Below are 14,396 nucleotides of genomic sequence, written 5' to 3' on the forward strand. Positions count from 1 at the left end.
TGGAATTTACCCAAAGGAAATTAAATTGGCAAACAAAAAAGCTGTCTACACCTTAATGTTTATTGCAGCTCAATTAACAATAGCTAAGACCTGGAATCAACCCAAATGCCCATCAACAGTAGACTGTTGAAATTATGAAGAAATTATGGGATATGTACTCTATAGAATACTATACAGCAGTAAAAAAAAAAGCAATGAAATCTGGTCATCTGCAACAAAATGCAGGAATCTGGAAAACATCATGCTGAGTGAATTAAGCTAGTCCCAAGGGGACAAATATCATATGTTCTCCCTGAGCAGTGACAACTAACTGAACACCAAAAAGGAAACCTGTTGAAGTGAAATGGACACTATGAGTAACAATGCCATGATCAACCCTTGTCCTGATTGTCGAAGAACAACTTAATACTTTATCCCTTTCAGCATTTTTTTATTTTACTTAATACTATTGGTGAACTCTGTAACTAACACACAATTATTCTTAGGTGTTTAAATTTAACTGAAAAGTGATCGCTGTTAAATATAAGAGTGGGAATAAGAGAGGGAGGAGATGTGCAGTTCGGCACATGCTCAATCGGGTTTCCCCCAAACAGTAGAATTAGAAACGTGCCAGGGGATTCCAATTCAATCCCATCAAGGTGGCATGTACCAAGGTGATCTCACTAGTCAATGTAATCAGTTTCAGTTCATAATCAATCATAATGATAGGATTAAGAGTCAAAGGGATCACATAAACAAGACTAGTGTCTGCTAATATTAACTGATAAAATTAAAAAGGAGAGAATGATCCAACATGGCAAGCGGGATTCTCAGTAGACTCATAGAATGACAGATGTCCTAAACAGCACTCTGGACTCAGAATCAGCCCTTCAGGCATTCAGATCTGGCTACAAAGCCCATGAGAGTTTCTCAGGCATGGAAAGCCAAGACCCTGTGGCAAAAAAATAAAAAAATAAAAGGCCTAAATGAAAGATCTCTATGAGTGAGATCCCCGCAGAAAGAAAGGGCCATCAAGGAAGAAGGTACCTTTCTCTGAAGGGAGGAGAGAACTTCCACTTTGACTATGACCTTGTCCAAATACGATCAGAGTTGGTGAACTCAAAAGGCTTCCATAGCCTTGGCATCTTATGACAAGAGCCTCATGTGGTTACTGATGCCATAAACAAGAGTGTCAATTGTTAAATCAACAACAGGAGTTGTTGTATGTCATATATGTCAGTCATGTAGGATCTCTGTCCTTAATGTGTTGAATCAATGGTAAAACTAGTACTCAAACAGTATTTTATACTTTGTGTTTCTGTGTGGGTGCAAACTGTTGAAATCTTTACTTAGTAGATACTAAATTGATCTTCTGTATAAAAAGATAATTGAAAAGGAATCTTGATGTGAATAGAATGGGAGAGAGAGTGGGAGATGGGTTGGTTGCGGGTAGGAGGGAGGTTATGGGGGGGGAAAAGCCATTTTAATCCAAAAGCTGTACTTTGGAAATTTATATTTATTAAATTTATATTTATTAAATTAAAGTTTTAAAAAAAGTTTCCTTCTATGTCTCTGTGTAAACCCTCAAAAATTTCAGGCTTATTCCTGAGTTATGCGTGTATAAGATATACCCAAATCAGCTGGAATTTTATTTAAATCTCTTCTCAGAGGATACAAGAAAGCAATCATGGTCTGAACTTAAAAGGGTTGATTGCCAGAGTTGGTGTTTTGCTCAGCAGGTAGACTATGGGAATGTCTGAATCTCATATCATAGTGCCTCTGGTTCCAGTTCTAGCTCCTCTCTCCATTTCAGCTTCCTGGCAATGTTTGTCCTGGGAGGGAGCATGTTATGGCTCAAGTAATGGCTTCCCTAACACCCATGTGGAAATTTGAATTGACTTCCTGTCTTCTGACTTTGTTCTGACCCAGCTCTGTCTATTGTGGGCATTGGTGAATGAGCCAAAGGATGGCAGATCTATCATTATATCAGTCAGTCTCTGTGCCCATCAAATAAGAGAGAGAAAGGGAAAGGAAGGAAAGGATGAATGGAAGGAAGGAAGGAAGGAAGGAAGGAAGGAAGGAAGGAATTAAAAAAAGCTGGATACATATTGACTATGTCTAGTAGAATATACTCCAAATATTCTGAATGAATACAATTAGCAGAATTATATTCCAAGTTCACAAAGAACTAAAAAGGAATCTTCAATTTAGATTTGTTATTGATGGTGACATGGATGCTCTTAATTCTATGATATCTTGTTTTATAAAAGACTTATTTACTTGAAAGGCAGAGATATAGATAGTGATAGGGAGAGGGAGATGGAGTTGGGGGGAATAGAAAGAGAGAGACAGAGACAGAAAGAGACAGAGAGAGTATCTTCCATTCGCTGGTTCGTTCCCCAAATGGCCGCAGTGGCCTGAGCCGGGCTGATCCAAAGCCAGGAGCCAGGAACTTCTTCTGACTCTCCCACGTGGGTGCAGGGCCACCTTTTGCTACTTTCCCATGCACATTGGCAGGGTGCTGGACAAGAAGTGGAGCAGCCAGCACTCGAACTGGTGCCCATATGGGATGTAGGCACTAAAGGGAGATGATTAACCTTCTACACCACAGCGCCAGCCCCTTAAGCTATTTTAGTGGATTGTAACACAGAACAAAAAAGCCACAGCCTTTGCAGCTATCGGGGGAGTGAACCAGATGATGAAAGATCTCTCTGTCTTTCTGTCTCTCCCTCTCTCTGCAATTCTTTCAAATAAATAAACAGATAGGTGAATAAATAAATGTTTTAAAATAAAAACAGAATAAAAAATTATTAATGCCTATGGGTACCAGGTTTGTCACAATGGGTTGAATGAAGGAACATAAGAAACCTATATAGCTGTGCTGTAGTTGGGTAAATCTGAAGTTTTCATTTAAAACATGTCTGTAGATTCCTTCATATCATTTTCTCCCTCCTTAGGTATGTCCACTGAAAATACCTAGAACCAATGACACCCCACTACCAAGAAACAAACCTAATGCTCAGATGTTTGTCTCTAACGTCAATCCCAACTAAAATAAAACTTAAATCTTCAAGCAAATAGATAATTCCATGTTTGGGCAGAAAATAAGCCTGGAAAATACTTTTGTGGCAAATACCAAGAAAGTTCTCAGAGGCAAATGTAATTATGTCAAAAAGACAAAGAAAGTGGCTTTTAGCGACCTATACTGAATAAATTTTGGATAATTTGAACATCTTAAAAGAATAATGTAGTAGTGGTCTACAATACAATGAATTAAAAAAAAAATACCGGGTTCTAGATCCAGATTAAGATGGAATAAGGATACTGTTCTCTGTCTGGTTCATTGAATGAAACAATTAAACCTAGAGGGAATAACTGGACCAACTATTTGGGTACTCTGAAAAATATGTAACAAATGAATTGGAAAAAAGGTAAAAATTTATTACACCACAGAAATGGTGGTGAGTTTACCATGTTTTCATTTAGCCATTTCACCTAATGGTCCTTTTATTGGTTAGCTGATTTAGAATCAATTTTTAATTTTTAGAATCAAGATTCTTATGTCACGTTTATATGGTAATTAAAAACTCATCTTATCCTAGAACATGGAGTGAACTTGGGTTTTTGATTTTTTTTTATTTCTTTTTTATTTTTTTTAACTTTTATTCAATTTATATAAATTTCCAAAGGACAGCTTATGGATTACAATGGCTTCCCCCCCATAACGTCCCTCCCACCCGCAACCCTCCCCTCTCCCACTCCCTCTCGCCCTCCATTCACATCAAGATTCATTTTCGATTCTCTTTATATAAAGATCAGTTTAGCATACATTAAGTAAAGATTTCAACAGTTTGCTCCCACACAGAAACATAAAGTGAAAAATAATAGATGATTTTTTTTTTTGACAGGCAGAGTGGACAGTGAGAGAGAGAGACAGAGAGAAAAGTCTTCCTTTGCCGTTGGTTCACCCTCCAATGGCCACCGCGGGCGGCGCACTGCGGCCGGCGCACCGCGCTGATCCAATGGCAGGAGCCAGGAGCCAGGTGCTTTTCCTGGTCTCCCATGGGGTTCAGGGCCCAAGCACCTGGGCCATCCTCCACTGCACTCCCTGGCCACAGCAGAGAGGTGGCCTGGAAGAGGGGCAACTGGGACAGAATCCGGCGCCCCAACTGGGACTAGAACCCAGTGTGCCAGCGCCGCTAGGCGGAGGATTAGCATAGTGAGCCGCAGCGGCGGCCTAATAGATGATTTTTTAAATGATGATGAAACCAGATCAGACCTATTGTCATGTTTAATCCCAGTGAGAGTCAAGTTGGGAATTGATAATTTCTTTTTTTTTTTTTTTTACAGAAGATCAGTTTAGTATACATTAAGTAAAGATTTCAACAGTTTGCACCCCCATAGAAACACAAAGTGAAATATACTGTTTGAGTACTCGTTATAGCATTAAATTTCAATGTACAGCACATTAAGGAAAGAGATCCTACATGAGGAGTAAGTGCACAGTGACTCCTGTTGTTGACTTTACAAACTGACACTCCTATTTATGGCATCAGTAATCTCCCTATGCTCCAGTCATGAGTTTCCAAGGCTATGGAAGCCTTTTGAGTTCTCCGACTCTTATCTTGTTTAGACAAGGTCATAGTCAAAGTGGAAGTTCTCTCCTCCCTTCAGAGAAAGGTACCTCCTTTGAAGACCTGTTCTTTCCACTGGGATCTCACTCACAGAGATCTTTCATTTAGTTTTTTTTTTTTTTTTTTCCCAGAGTGTCTTGGCTTTCCATGCCTGAAATACTCTCATGGGCTTTTCAGCCAGATCAGAATGCCTTAAGGGCTGATTCTGAGGCCAGAGTGCTGTTTAGGACATCCGCCGTTCTATGAGTCTGCTGTGTATCTTGCTTCCCATGTTGGATCACTCTCCCCTTTATTTATTCTATCGGTTAGTATTAGCAGGTACTAGGCTTGTTTATGTGCTCCCTTTGACTCTTAGTCCTTTCATTATGATCAATTGTGAACTGAAATTGATCATTTGGACTGGTGAGATGGCATTGGTACATGCCACCTTGATGGAACTGAATTGGAGTCCCCTGGTATGTTTCTAACTCTACCATTTGGGGCAAGTCAGCTTGAGCATGTCCCAAATTGTACATCTCTTCCCTCTCTTATTCCCACTCTTATGTTTAACAGGGATCACATTTCAGTTAAATTTCAACAATTAAGAATAACTGTGATTTCTTAACATTCACTGAGTTTCCAGCTATAGTCTCAGGTGGAAAATAGCCTTCTCCACTTATAGAAAAGTTGTGTTTTTTTTTTTTTTTTTGCTCTGATGTCAAGGATAGGACTATTCTTTCTGGCATTTTGCTTTATAAAGGGAACTAAATTTTCATCACTCTACCTTACACAGGCTCAAATCCTCAACTTCTCTTCTACCACATGCATTAAAAGTCCATATACCTCTTACTAAGGCCTGTATCAATTTCTGTTAATCCCAGAAGCCATTTACTTTTATTTTTAAGTCATGTCTCTGGATTTGGATTTCTTTCAGTTCTTGATACTCGGGAATTTGCCTTTTTTATCTTCAAGCTTGGCTATATATTTAACATACATTTGTTATATCATATTTAGCATTTCTAGATGATTTCATAGGGAATGACATCTTCAGACACTAACCTAATTCATCATATTTATCAGGTGTCTTCTTCCTTTAGTTAGTGATTATCATAAATGTCTAAAAGGTGATAATAACAGACTGTTATTATGCCTATTTTATAAATAAAGAAGCAGACAATATACATCACAGAATGGTGCTCTTAAATATTTTAACTCCAAACCATATAACCATATTGATTTTTGTAGCACTAGGCTTAGTTTTTGTAGCATGAATATTAAGCATATTCACATAATACTGTGTTATTATGAGTACACACCTCAAATTTTGTGGCTCCTATTTGTGAAATTTCAGGCTATGTGGTTGAAATTAGATACTAGTGTCGCTGTGTCACACCAAAAATCTTAAATCTAGGTAAGAATCTTAAATCTTCAGTAGCCTAAATCTGCAAGTATATCTTCATATATATGTCATAATATGTAATAAGTAAACAATATCATCACTCTTTGTTTCCTTAGTATTATTGAGGTATAATAAATAAACATTATATGTATTGGAGGCACACAACATAATGGCTTGATATATACATGCACTGTGTTATGATTACGACAATCAAATTAACTAACACCCTTCACACAATTGCTACTGTGTGCATATGTGTAGAGGGGGATGGGATGGAGAGTGAGAACACTTATGAACTACTCACTGAGCAGATTTCAAGTAAGCACTTGGCAAATTGAAAGGAAAGTATTCTTTATCTTAATTATCAAATGTTTCTATAGCCTTTTTTGGGTATGAAATATTGGGCTAAAGTTCCATTTCTCTATTACTCACCAGTCCCCCACTCTAACATAGTTCGAATATATCATCCAATTACTATAAACCCTATTCTAGTACAAAATATAGTTGTATCCATCTCTGAGACATTGTGCATGCCATTTCCTCCTAAATGGAATGACCTTGTGTACTTTTTTTCAACTTTCACATCCCTTCCTATCATTAAATATCTACTTAAAGCACACTTTTTTGTATTTTCAAATGAGCTTTTCAGTCTTCAGATTTATCCTCTCGTGCACTGAATATATACCTCAATATGGTTGTACTTAGTCATGGCCTTTCTATTATATATATCTGGGAGCATATTTGTCACAGTCTGACTTGCCTGTTGTGAGTCATCAAGACAAGGACTCATTTCTGCTTCCTATATATCTGAATACTTTGTGTACTAAAGTAGTCAAGAAGTAGTTATAATTGTTTAATATGCATTTCTGAAAATGTATTCTGAGAGCTGTTGGTGAGTTGTAAGTAGGTTCTCGTCTATCTACCTACTATAAATAATGAGAAGGCATGACTTCTAATTTATTTTCTAGATAACAATTCATTAATACTATTTAAATTAAAAGATTTAATGTTTCACCATTTAAATGGTCTCTAAGCCTTTTAACAATTATATATAATTGTTAATGAAAGTAAGCTTCTGGTTAAATCCTGGTTGCTTATATCTGATCTCAATTAGATTTTCATTATAGTTTAGTTTAAGTAGAAGTAGAAGTAGAACCTAGTAACATGTAAACATTTCAGGCATCTTTTGCTATTCCTTCTGGAAACTCAACACACTTTGTCCTAAAGATTCGGTTACTCACAACTGAAAAATTTTCCTGTAATGCCAAGTTTTCTATATTGAAATATGAAATTATATTATAGGTATTCAGAAAAGAACAAGTGTACATAATGACTTAAGGTGAGTTATAGAAACAACTTATTTTTGTTTATATGAAGTCATAATGACGTTTCTCCTGTATTACCAATTTCCAGCTCATAAGGATATAAATAAGAGAAGCAGTGCATCATCTATTAGAAATATGATCAAACTGAATGTTCTGTCACTACAGTTCCCATCTTGAGAACATTTGAGAATGGAATTATTGTAAAATGTCTAAAAAGCTATCCATATACCAAGTGTTGCTTGAAGATTTAGTTAATGGAAATCTAATAATAATACTAATTTGACTTCAAATCTGTTTATAACCATTATGCTACCTCCATGTAACCCTTTGCAAATGTCTTGCAGTGTTCTTGTACTGAGATGAATTTAATAGAACTACCAAATGCATAATAACTTTTCATTTTGTGCAGTTTTCAATTACTCCCATATAAAATTATAGAAAAACAAAAGTTTGGAATCACTAATCTACTGAACTGAGCTTTAAGTTTCTTCATTCTGTGTTACATATGGAAAGTGATAATTATGTACTTTCATTTGTGGTTTCTAAAATAGGATGTTTGTATATTTTAGATATATATTAGGAATAAAAGCTAGCAAGCTTTCTAGGAATCCTATTCATTCCATTTTCTGGCCTCAGTAACTATCAGATGGTTCCCAACCATTTGAATTTGCTAGAAAATTAGAAGTATTAAGATGGATGATGTTGTCAGCTAACAAAATTAAGGCTAGAGTTAGTAGTAATTCCTATAAAATGTTCTTGTCATTTGAAAGTAATCTTAGACCTACTCAGTTTACTTGATAAGGTAATCAGAGCCATACACTTATTCACTGAGCCATACTAATGGTTATAAAACATGACATCAGAATAGAAGCTACAATAATCAATCATAAGTGAAATTGACCACTGAAAGAATAGGTAAATAAGAGCAACTTTGGGCCATTTAATATACAAAGATTGTGTCATCACCTTTGTAGTATAGCTCAATAACTTATGTTTTTAATGCTCAGCTAAATGATAAAGGAAGGTATTATATTGTCAGGCCTATAGAGATTATTCCTTTGCATGAGATGACCCACTGACAAATCTCTGATGAATATTAGAATACGTAGTGGGAAGGAACTCAGAAAGAAATAGTTACATGCTTGAAAGGCATCTAGATTTTTGAGAAATGAATGTTGAAGTTGGGAATAAATTTATAATGCACACACAAAAGTGGTTAGAAGATAAATGTAACAAATGAAAAGTATGTATGGGTTTTGGTAGGGAAGGAAATGCTACAATAGATTATAACTGATACTGCACTTTTGGACTACTAATAGAGGTCTATAACAGTTACCCAGAAGTATATTTGATACTAAGTGTGGGTGAGTGGTCACTAAGTAGCAGATTAATGGAAGTTAAAGCAAAATAAGCCCAATACTGTGCTAAAACTGGTTTCCATGATAACTATATTAAAAGTGATTTTAGAGTTCAGGATAATTGAAACGTCGTTCAAGTTTCACTCTCATGCCAGAGCACCCAAGATGAACAACTGACCAAGTGATACACAATAAGTGTATCACTAATATTCATATTTCCCATACGAAGACATTGAAAGGCAGGAAAAAAAATAGTCTCATCACATCCCAAGGAGAGGTTCTGCTCGATCCAGGGAATAGTGGTATCATCAGCACTGTCTGCTGATACCATTTTAGATGGTTCAATATAAAAGTCAAATACTCCACAACAAAAAGACAAAACAATTAAAAAAGAGGTAAAAGAATGAATAGACATCTCTCCCAAAAAAAAGATATATGAAGGGCCAATAAACATGCGAAATCATGCCAAACATTCGTCACTAGGGAAAAAATTAAAACCGTAATGAGATATTATATTTCATACTCACTAGGGCAGTTATAATAAAAAACATGGAAAAGAACAAGTATTGGTAAAATTTTGGAGAAACTGAAAATCAGTGGCAATGTAAATAGTCTGACTAACTGCAATATTTACACCTTTTGGTCAAACATGTAAAGAGCTTTGAAGTCATCATTCCTACCCCACAACAGAAAAAAGTATTTCAGGCATGGAAAGCCAAGACACTCTGGGGAAAAAAAAAAAACCTAAATGAAAGATCTCGGCGAGTGAGATCCCAGTGGAAAGAATGGGTCATCAAAGAAGGAGGTACCTTTCTCTGAAGGGAGGAGAGAACTTCCACTTTGACCATGGCCTTGTCTAAATATGATCAGAGTCGGTGAACTCAGGGGGCTTCCATAGCCTTGGCAGCTCATGACAAGAGCCTAGGGTGATTACGGATGCCATAAACAAGAGTGTCAATTTGTTAAGTCAACAACAGGAGTCACTGTGCACTAACTCCTCATGTAGGATCTCTGTCCTTAGTGTGCTGTACATTGAGATTTAATGCTATAACTAGTACTCAAACAGTATTTTTCACTTTATGTTTCTGTGTGGGAGCAAACTGTTGAAATCTTTACTTAATGTATGCTAAACTGATCTTCTGTATATAAAGAGAATCGAAAATGAATCTTGATGTGAATGGAAGGGGAGAGGGAGTGGGAAAGGGGAGGGTTGCGGGTGGGAGGGACGTTATGGGGGGGAAGCCATTGTAATCCATAAGCTGTACTTTGGAAATTTATATTCATTAAATAAAAGTTAAAAAAAAAGAAAAAAGTGGAACAAACTGAAAATCAAAGAATTTAGATCACATGACAAAATATTTCCATAAAAATTGGAGAGACACACAGGTGAGTATAGATAATCACAGGGTATTATCATGCTTTACTGAAAGCAGAATCCCAGGAGCAGAAGCCCTCGCTAGAATCAATATCTTTAAGAATATTTTAAACTGTAATTGACAAAGTGCTAGAGGCTTAGTCTAATTAACTTGATCTAAAATTTACAATTGGTGGCTTCCTAAATACATTGTTTTTATCATACATGTTTGGAAGGAAAACAATACTGTTCTCCTTTTTGCCCATGGCATGATGAGCTATGTAGAAAATCCAAAAGAATCAACAACAAAAACTCCTAAGCTAATAAATGGTTGTAATTTTGCAGGAAACATTGTTTCTGTACTAATGTTGATTACTTGCCTATGTACCAAGAATGAACTAGTGGAATGTGGAATTACAAATGAGAAGCACAATACCATTTATATAAGCACCTCTTAAAAATAAATGCTTAAATTTGAATTTAACAAAATATATGCAAAATCTATATGAAAAATACATAATTGTGATAAAAGAAACAAAAGAAAAATTAAATGGAGATATTCCAGGTACATCTACACAATGGAATATCTCTCAGTGGTAAAAAAAAATTGATCTATCAACCTATGAATTTACATATAGGAACCTTAATTGCAAGTTGCTAAGTAAAATAATCCAGTCCTAAAAGGCTACATACTATATATATCCAATTATATGACATTCTGGGGAAGGCAAAAGTATTCAGGCAATAAAACATTTAGCCATTACCAGGAGCTAAAGGCCCAAGGGTAGGAAGAGATGATGAATAGGTGAATATTTTTAAAGTAATAAAATTATTCTGCATGAATATCTAATGGATTATACATTGCATTATACATTTGACAAAATTGATAGAACTGTAAAACTCAAAGAGTGAACACTAATATAAATTGTGGTTATTACTTAATAATGTGTCTATTTTGGCTCATGAATCATAACGAAAGTATGACAAAATGCAAGCTATTAATAACGGGAACTGTGTGTGCGGCAGTTTATGGGAACTCTTTTTATGCTCTTTTCAATTTTTCTGTAAACCTAAAACTTCTCTAAGAAATCAAATCTAAAATAAAAAGAAAAAAATGATGTTGCTACCACGGAAAGCAGTTTGGTGGTTACTCAAAAAGGAAATGATATTATCATATGATCCAACAATTCCACTCCTAAGAAGTCAAAACAAGTGTTCATATGGTACTGTTAACAATAGCCAAAATATTGAAGCAATCTGATGTCCATTAATGCATTAATGGATAAACCTATCCATATGGTGGAATATCATTCAGCCATAAAAAAGGAATAAAATACAGTATTGATTTATGGTACAACACGGATGAACTTCAAAACCATGCTAAGTGAAAAAGGGCACATACTGTATGAGTCTATTTATATGAAATATCAAGAAAAGAAAAATGCACAGAAATAAAAACAGATTAGTGGTTGCCATGGGCTGGGGAGATGGAAAGGGGACCAATGACTGTTTAATATGTATGGGGTTTTCTTTTGGGGTGATGAAAATGTTTTGGAATTAGATATAAGTGATTGTGTATTTTTAATATACTATATTACACTGAACTACACACTTTAAGATAGTTAACTTACAAACAAGCCATTAAATAAAAAAAAAGTATATAAAGGACTTTGTAGATGAGGAAGCTTCAAATAACCTATTCAAAAGCAAGTTTCCACAAACTACATAATAAGTAGTATGTCTAGATCAATACAAAAGTGCTAAATTTCAAAATGTGACCTCCTAGAATCTGGAAGATAACCTAATGTTGATCAAAAGCATTGGCTCAAAAAATTAGGTGAATTGGTATTTTTTTTCCCAGATCTGGGCTGAGATTTAATTTGTAATCCATAAAAAAAGGGGATAATAATTCCAACTTGCAAGGTTATTTTGAAGATCGGAATTAAGCAAGGAAACTAATTAGCACCGTGTATGGCATATCATTATTTCACTAAGCCAATTTTCTGATATATACAGATAAGGTAATATGTAATTTAATGATTTCTAATTATCAATACATAAATAAGTTCCAAATTTTGGTACTGATTATATATTCTGTAAATGTGAAAAAGATCTTTGTTTTTCAAAATAGAATTCATATAACAATGTATGTATATTCATCTGCTATTTCATAAATTGTTTTAGTGTATTCATATGTCAGTATAAAATTCATATACCAACACATGAATTAGTAATTTAAAATATAAATATTATATCAAATTAGCTTTAGACAGTGGATGAAGGGATTTTTCACCAATTGTTACCATTGTAAACTTGAACAGAAGTTTTTTCTTATTGTTAATTGTTGAATTCTTTACTTAGTGCAAGGTTAATCCTATGAATATAAAACAAACTGCAAGTAGATAATTGTAAAAATTGAGAGGGAATAAGAGAGGAAGGAGGAGGAATGGTGGCAGCAAGGGTGGGAAGGAGGACAGAATGGGAAGTATCACTATGTTCCTAAGTCTGTATATATGAAGTTTGTTCACCTTAAATAAAATTTTTAAAAAATAAACCAACATTATATTCTATTTAAAAAGACCTGGCCAGCGCCGCGGCTCACTAGGCTAATCCTCCGCCTTGCAGCGCCGGCACAACGGGTTCTAGTCCCGGTTGGGGCGCCAGATTCTGTCCCGGTTGCCCCTCTTCCAGGCCAGCTCTCTGCTGTGGCCCAGGAGTGCAGTGGAGGATGGCCCAAGTGCTTGGGCCCTGCACCCCATGGGAGACCAGGAGAAGCACCTGGCTCCTGCCATCGGATCAGCGCGGTGCGCTGACCGCAGCGCGCTGGCCGCGGCGGCCATTGGAGGGTGAACCAATGGCAAAGGAAGACCTTTCTCTCTGTCTCTCTCTCACTGTCCACTCTGCCTGTCAAAAAATAAATAAATAAATAAAATTAAAAACAAAAGACCTTAGGGTTGTTGTTCTCCAATTTTAGTCTATATCAATTATTTAGGGAGTCTGGTGGCCCTCATCCCCAGTGTGTTTGATTCATTTGTTCTCGGGCAAGGCCAGACAACTTGCAGTTCTAACAAGTTCCCAGGTGACGCTGATTAGAAATACTGGTTGCCTTAGGGAATCATTGTTAAAAATTTCACACACACAAAAAAAGAGATCATAATAATGAAAACAGGCATATCATTTATGGTAAAAGCATGCTCTGTATGTTTTTCCACACACTGAAAGATTTTATTCACTAATTTTACTTAAATATTTGTGGGAGTTGCTCTTTTAACTACTTGGAAACTGAAAAAATCAAATTCACTGATGCTATTACTCAAAACTGTGTTTTTCTCAAGAAGAATTATTCTAAATAATTTACCATGTTAAGTCAGTCACACTGAGCATTATTTTTCCATTTGGTAGCTTTTTGGTAATGATTTAAAATGTAAAATACTGTATTCTTGGAATGAATGTCAGTATTTCTTCTATATACTGCATGTCTGCTGCAACCAGAAAATTTTCATTCTCAGGGAATGTAATCACTCCCATGTTTTAAATGATATTTACTAATTCTCTGTTTATTGTTGTAAACGTGTTAAATTTCTATATTTCTGGAGAAAGCTATTTTTAATTGTTTCTTACTCCACATTTCTAAAACTCAAGATTACATACATTATTTATTTGAAAGACTTACAAAGAGAGAGGAAGAAAGAGAGAGAGAGAGAGAGAGAGAAATCTTCCATCTGCTGGTTCACTCCCCAAATGGTCACAATGACAGGGACTGGGCCAGGCTGAAGCCCGGAGTCAGGAGCTTCTGAGTCTGCCACGTGGGTGCTGGGGCCCAAGTACTGGGACATCTTCTGCTGCTTTTCCCCAGGTGCATTAGCAGGGAGCTGGATTGGAAGTGGAGCAGCCGAGTCTCGAACCAGCGTCCATATAGGACACCAGTGTTACAGGCAGCCGCCTTACCTGCTATGCCACAGCACCAGCCTTTACATCCCTACTCTTTTTTTTTTTTTTGACAGGCAGAGTGGACAGTGAGAGAGAGAGACAGAGAGAAAGGTCTTCCTTTGCCATTGGTTCACCTTCCAATGGCCGCCGAGGCTAGCGCGCTGCGGCCAGCACACCACGCTTATCCAATGGCAGGAGCCAGGTACTTATGCTGGTAGCCCAAGGGGCGCAGGGCCCGAGGACTTGGGCCATCCTCCACTGCACTCCTGGGCCACAGCAGAGAGCTGGCCTGGAAGAGGGGCAACCGGGACAGAATCCAGCGCCCCGACCGGGACTAGAACCCGTTGTGCCGGCGCTGCAAGGCGGAGGATTAGCCTAGTGAGCCGCGGCACCGGCCTACATCCCTACTCTTATAAAAAGAATATGCATTAAAAGAAT

General features: G+C 36.6%; 1 protein-coding gene across 1 annotated transcript in view; it reads right to left on the bottom strand.

Moving 5' to 3' along the window:
- LOC100349442 (uncharacterized) overlaps positions 1 to 14,396 on the bottom strand; it is a 459,397-nt gene that overhangs the window by 272,672 nt on the left and 172,329 nt on the right. The window lies entirely within an intron of this gene.

The sequence above is a fragment of the Oryctolagus cuniculus genome, chromosome X, assembly GCF_964237555.1.
Source record: "Oryctolagus cuniculus chromosome X, mOryCun1.1, whole genome shotgun sequence".
NCBI classification, from domain to species: Eukaryota; Metazoa; Chordata; class Mammalia; order Lagomorpha; family Leporidae; genus Oryctolagus; species Oryctolagus cuniculus.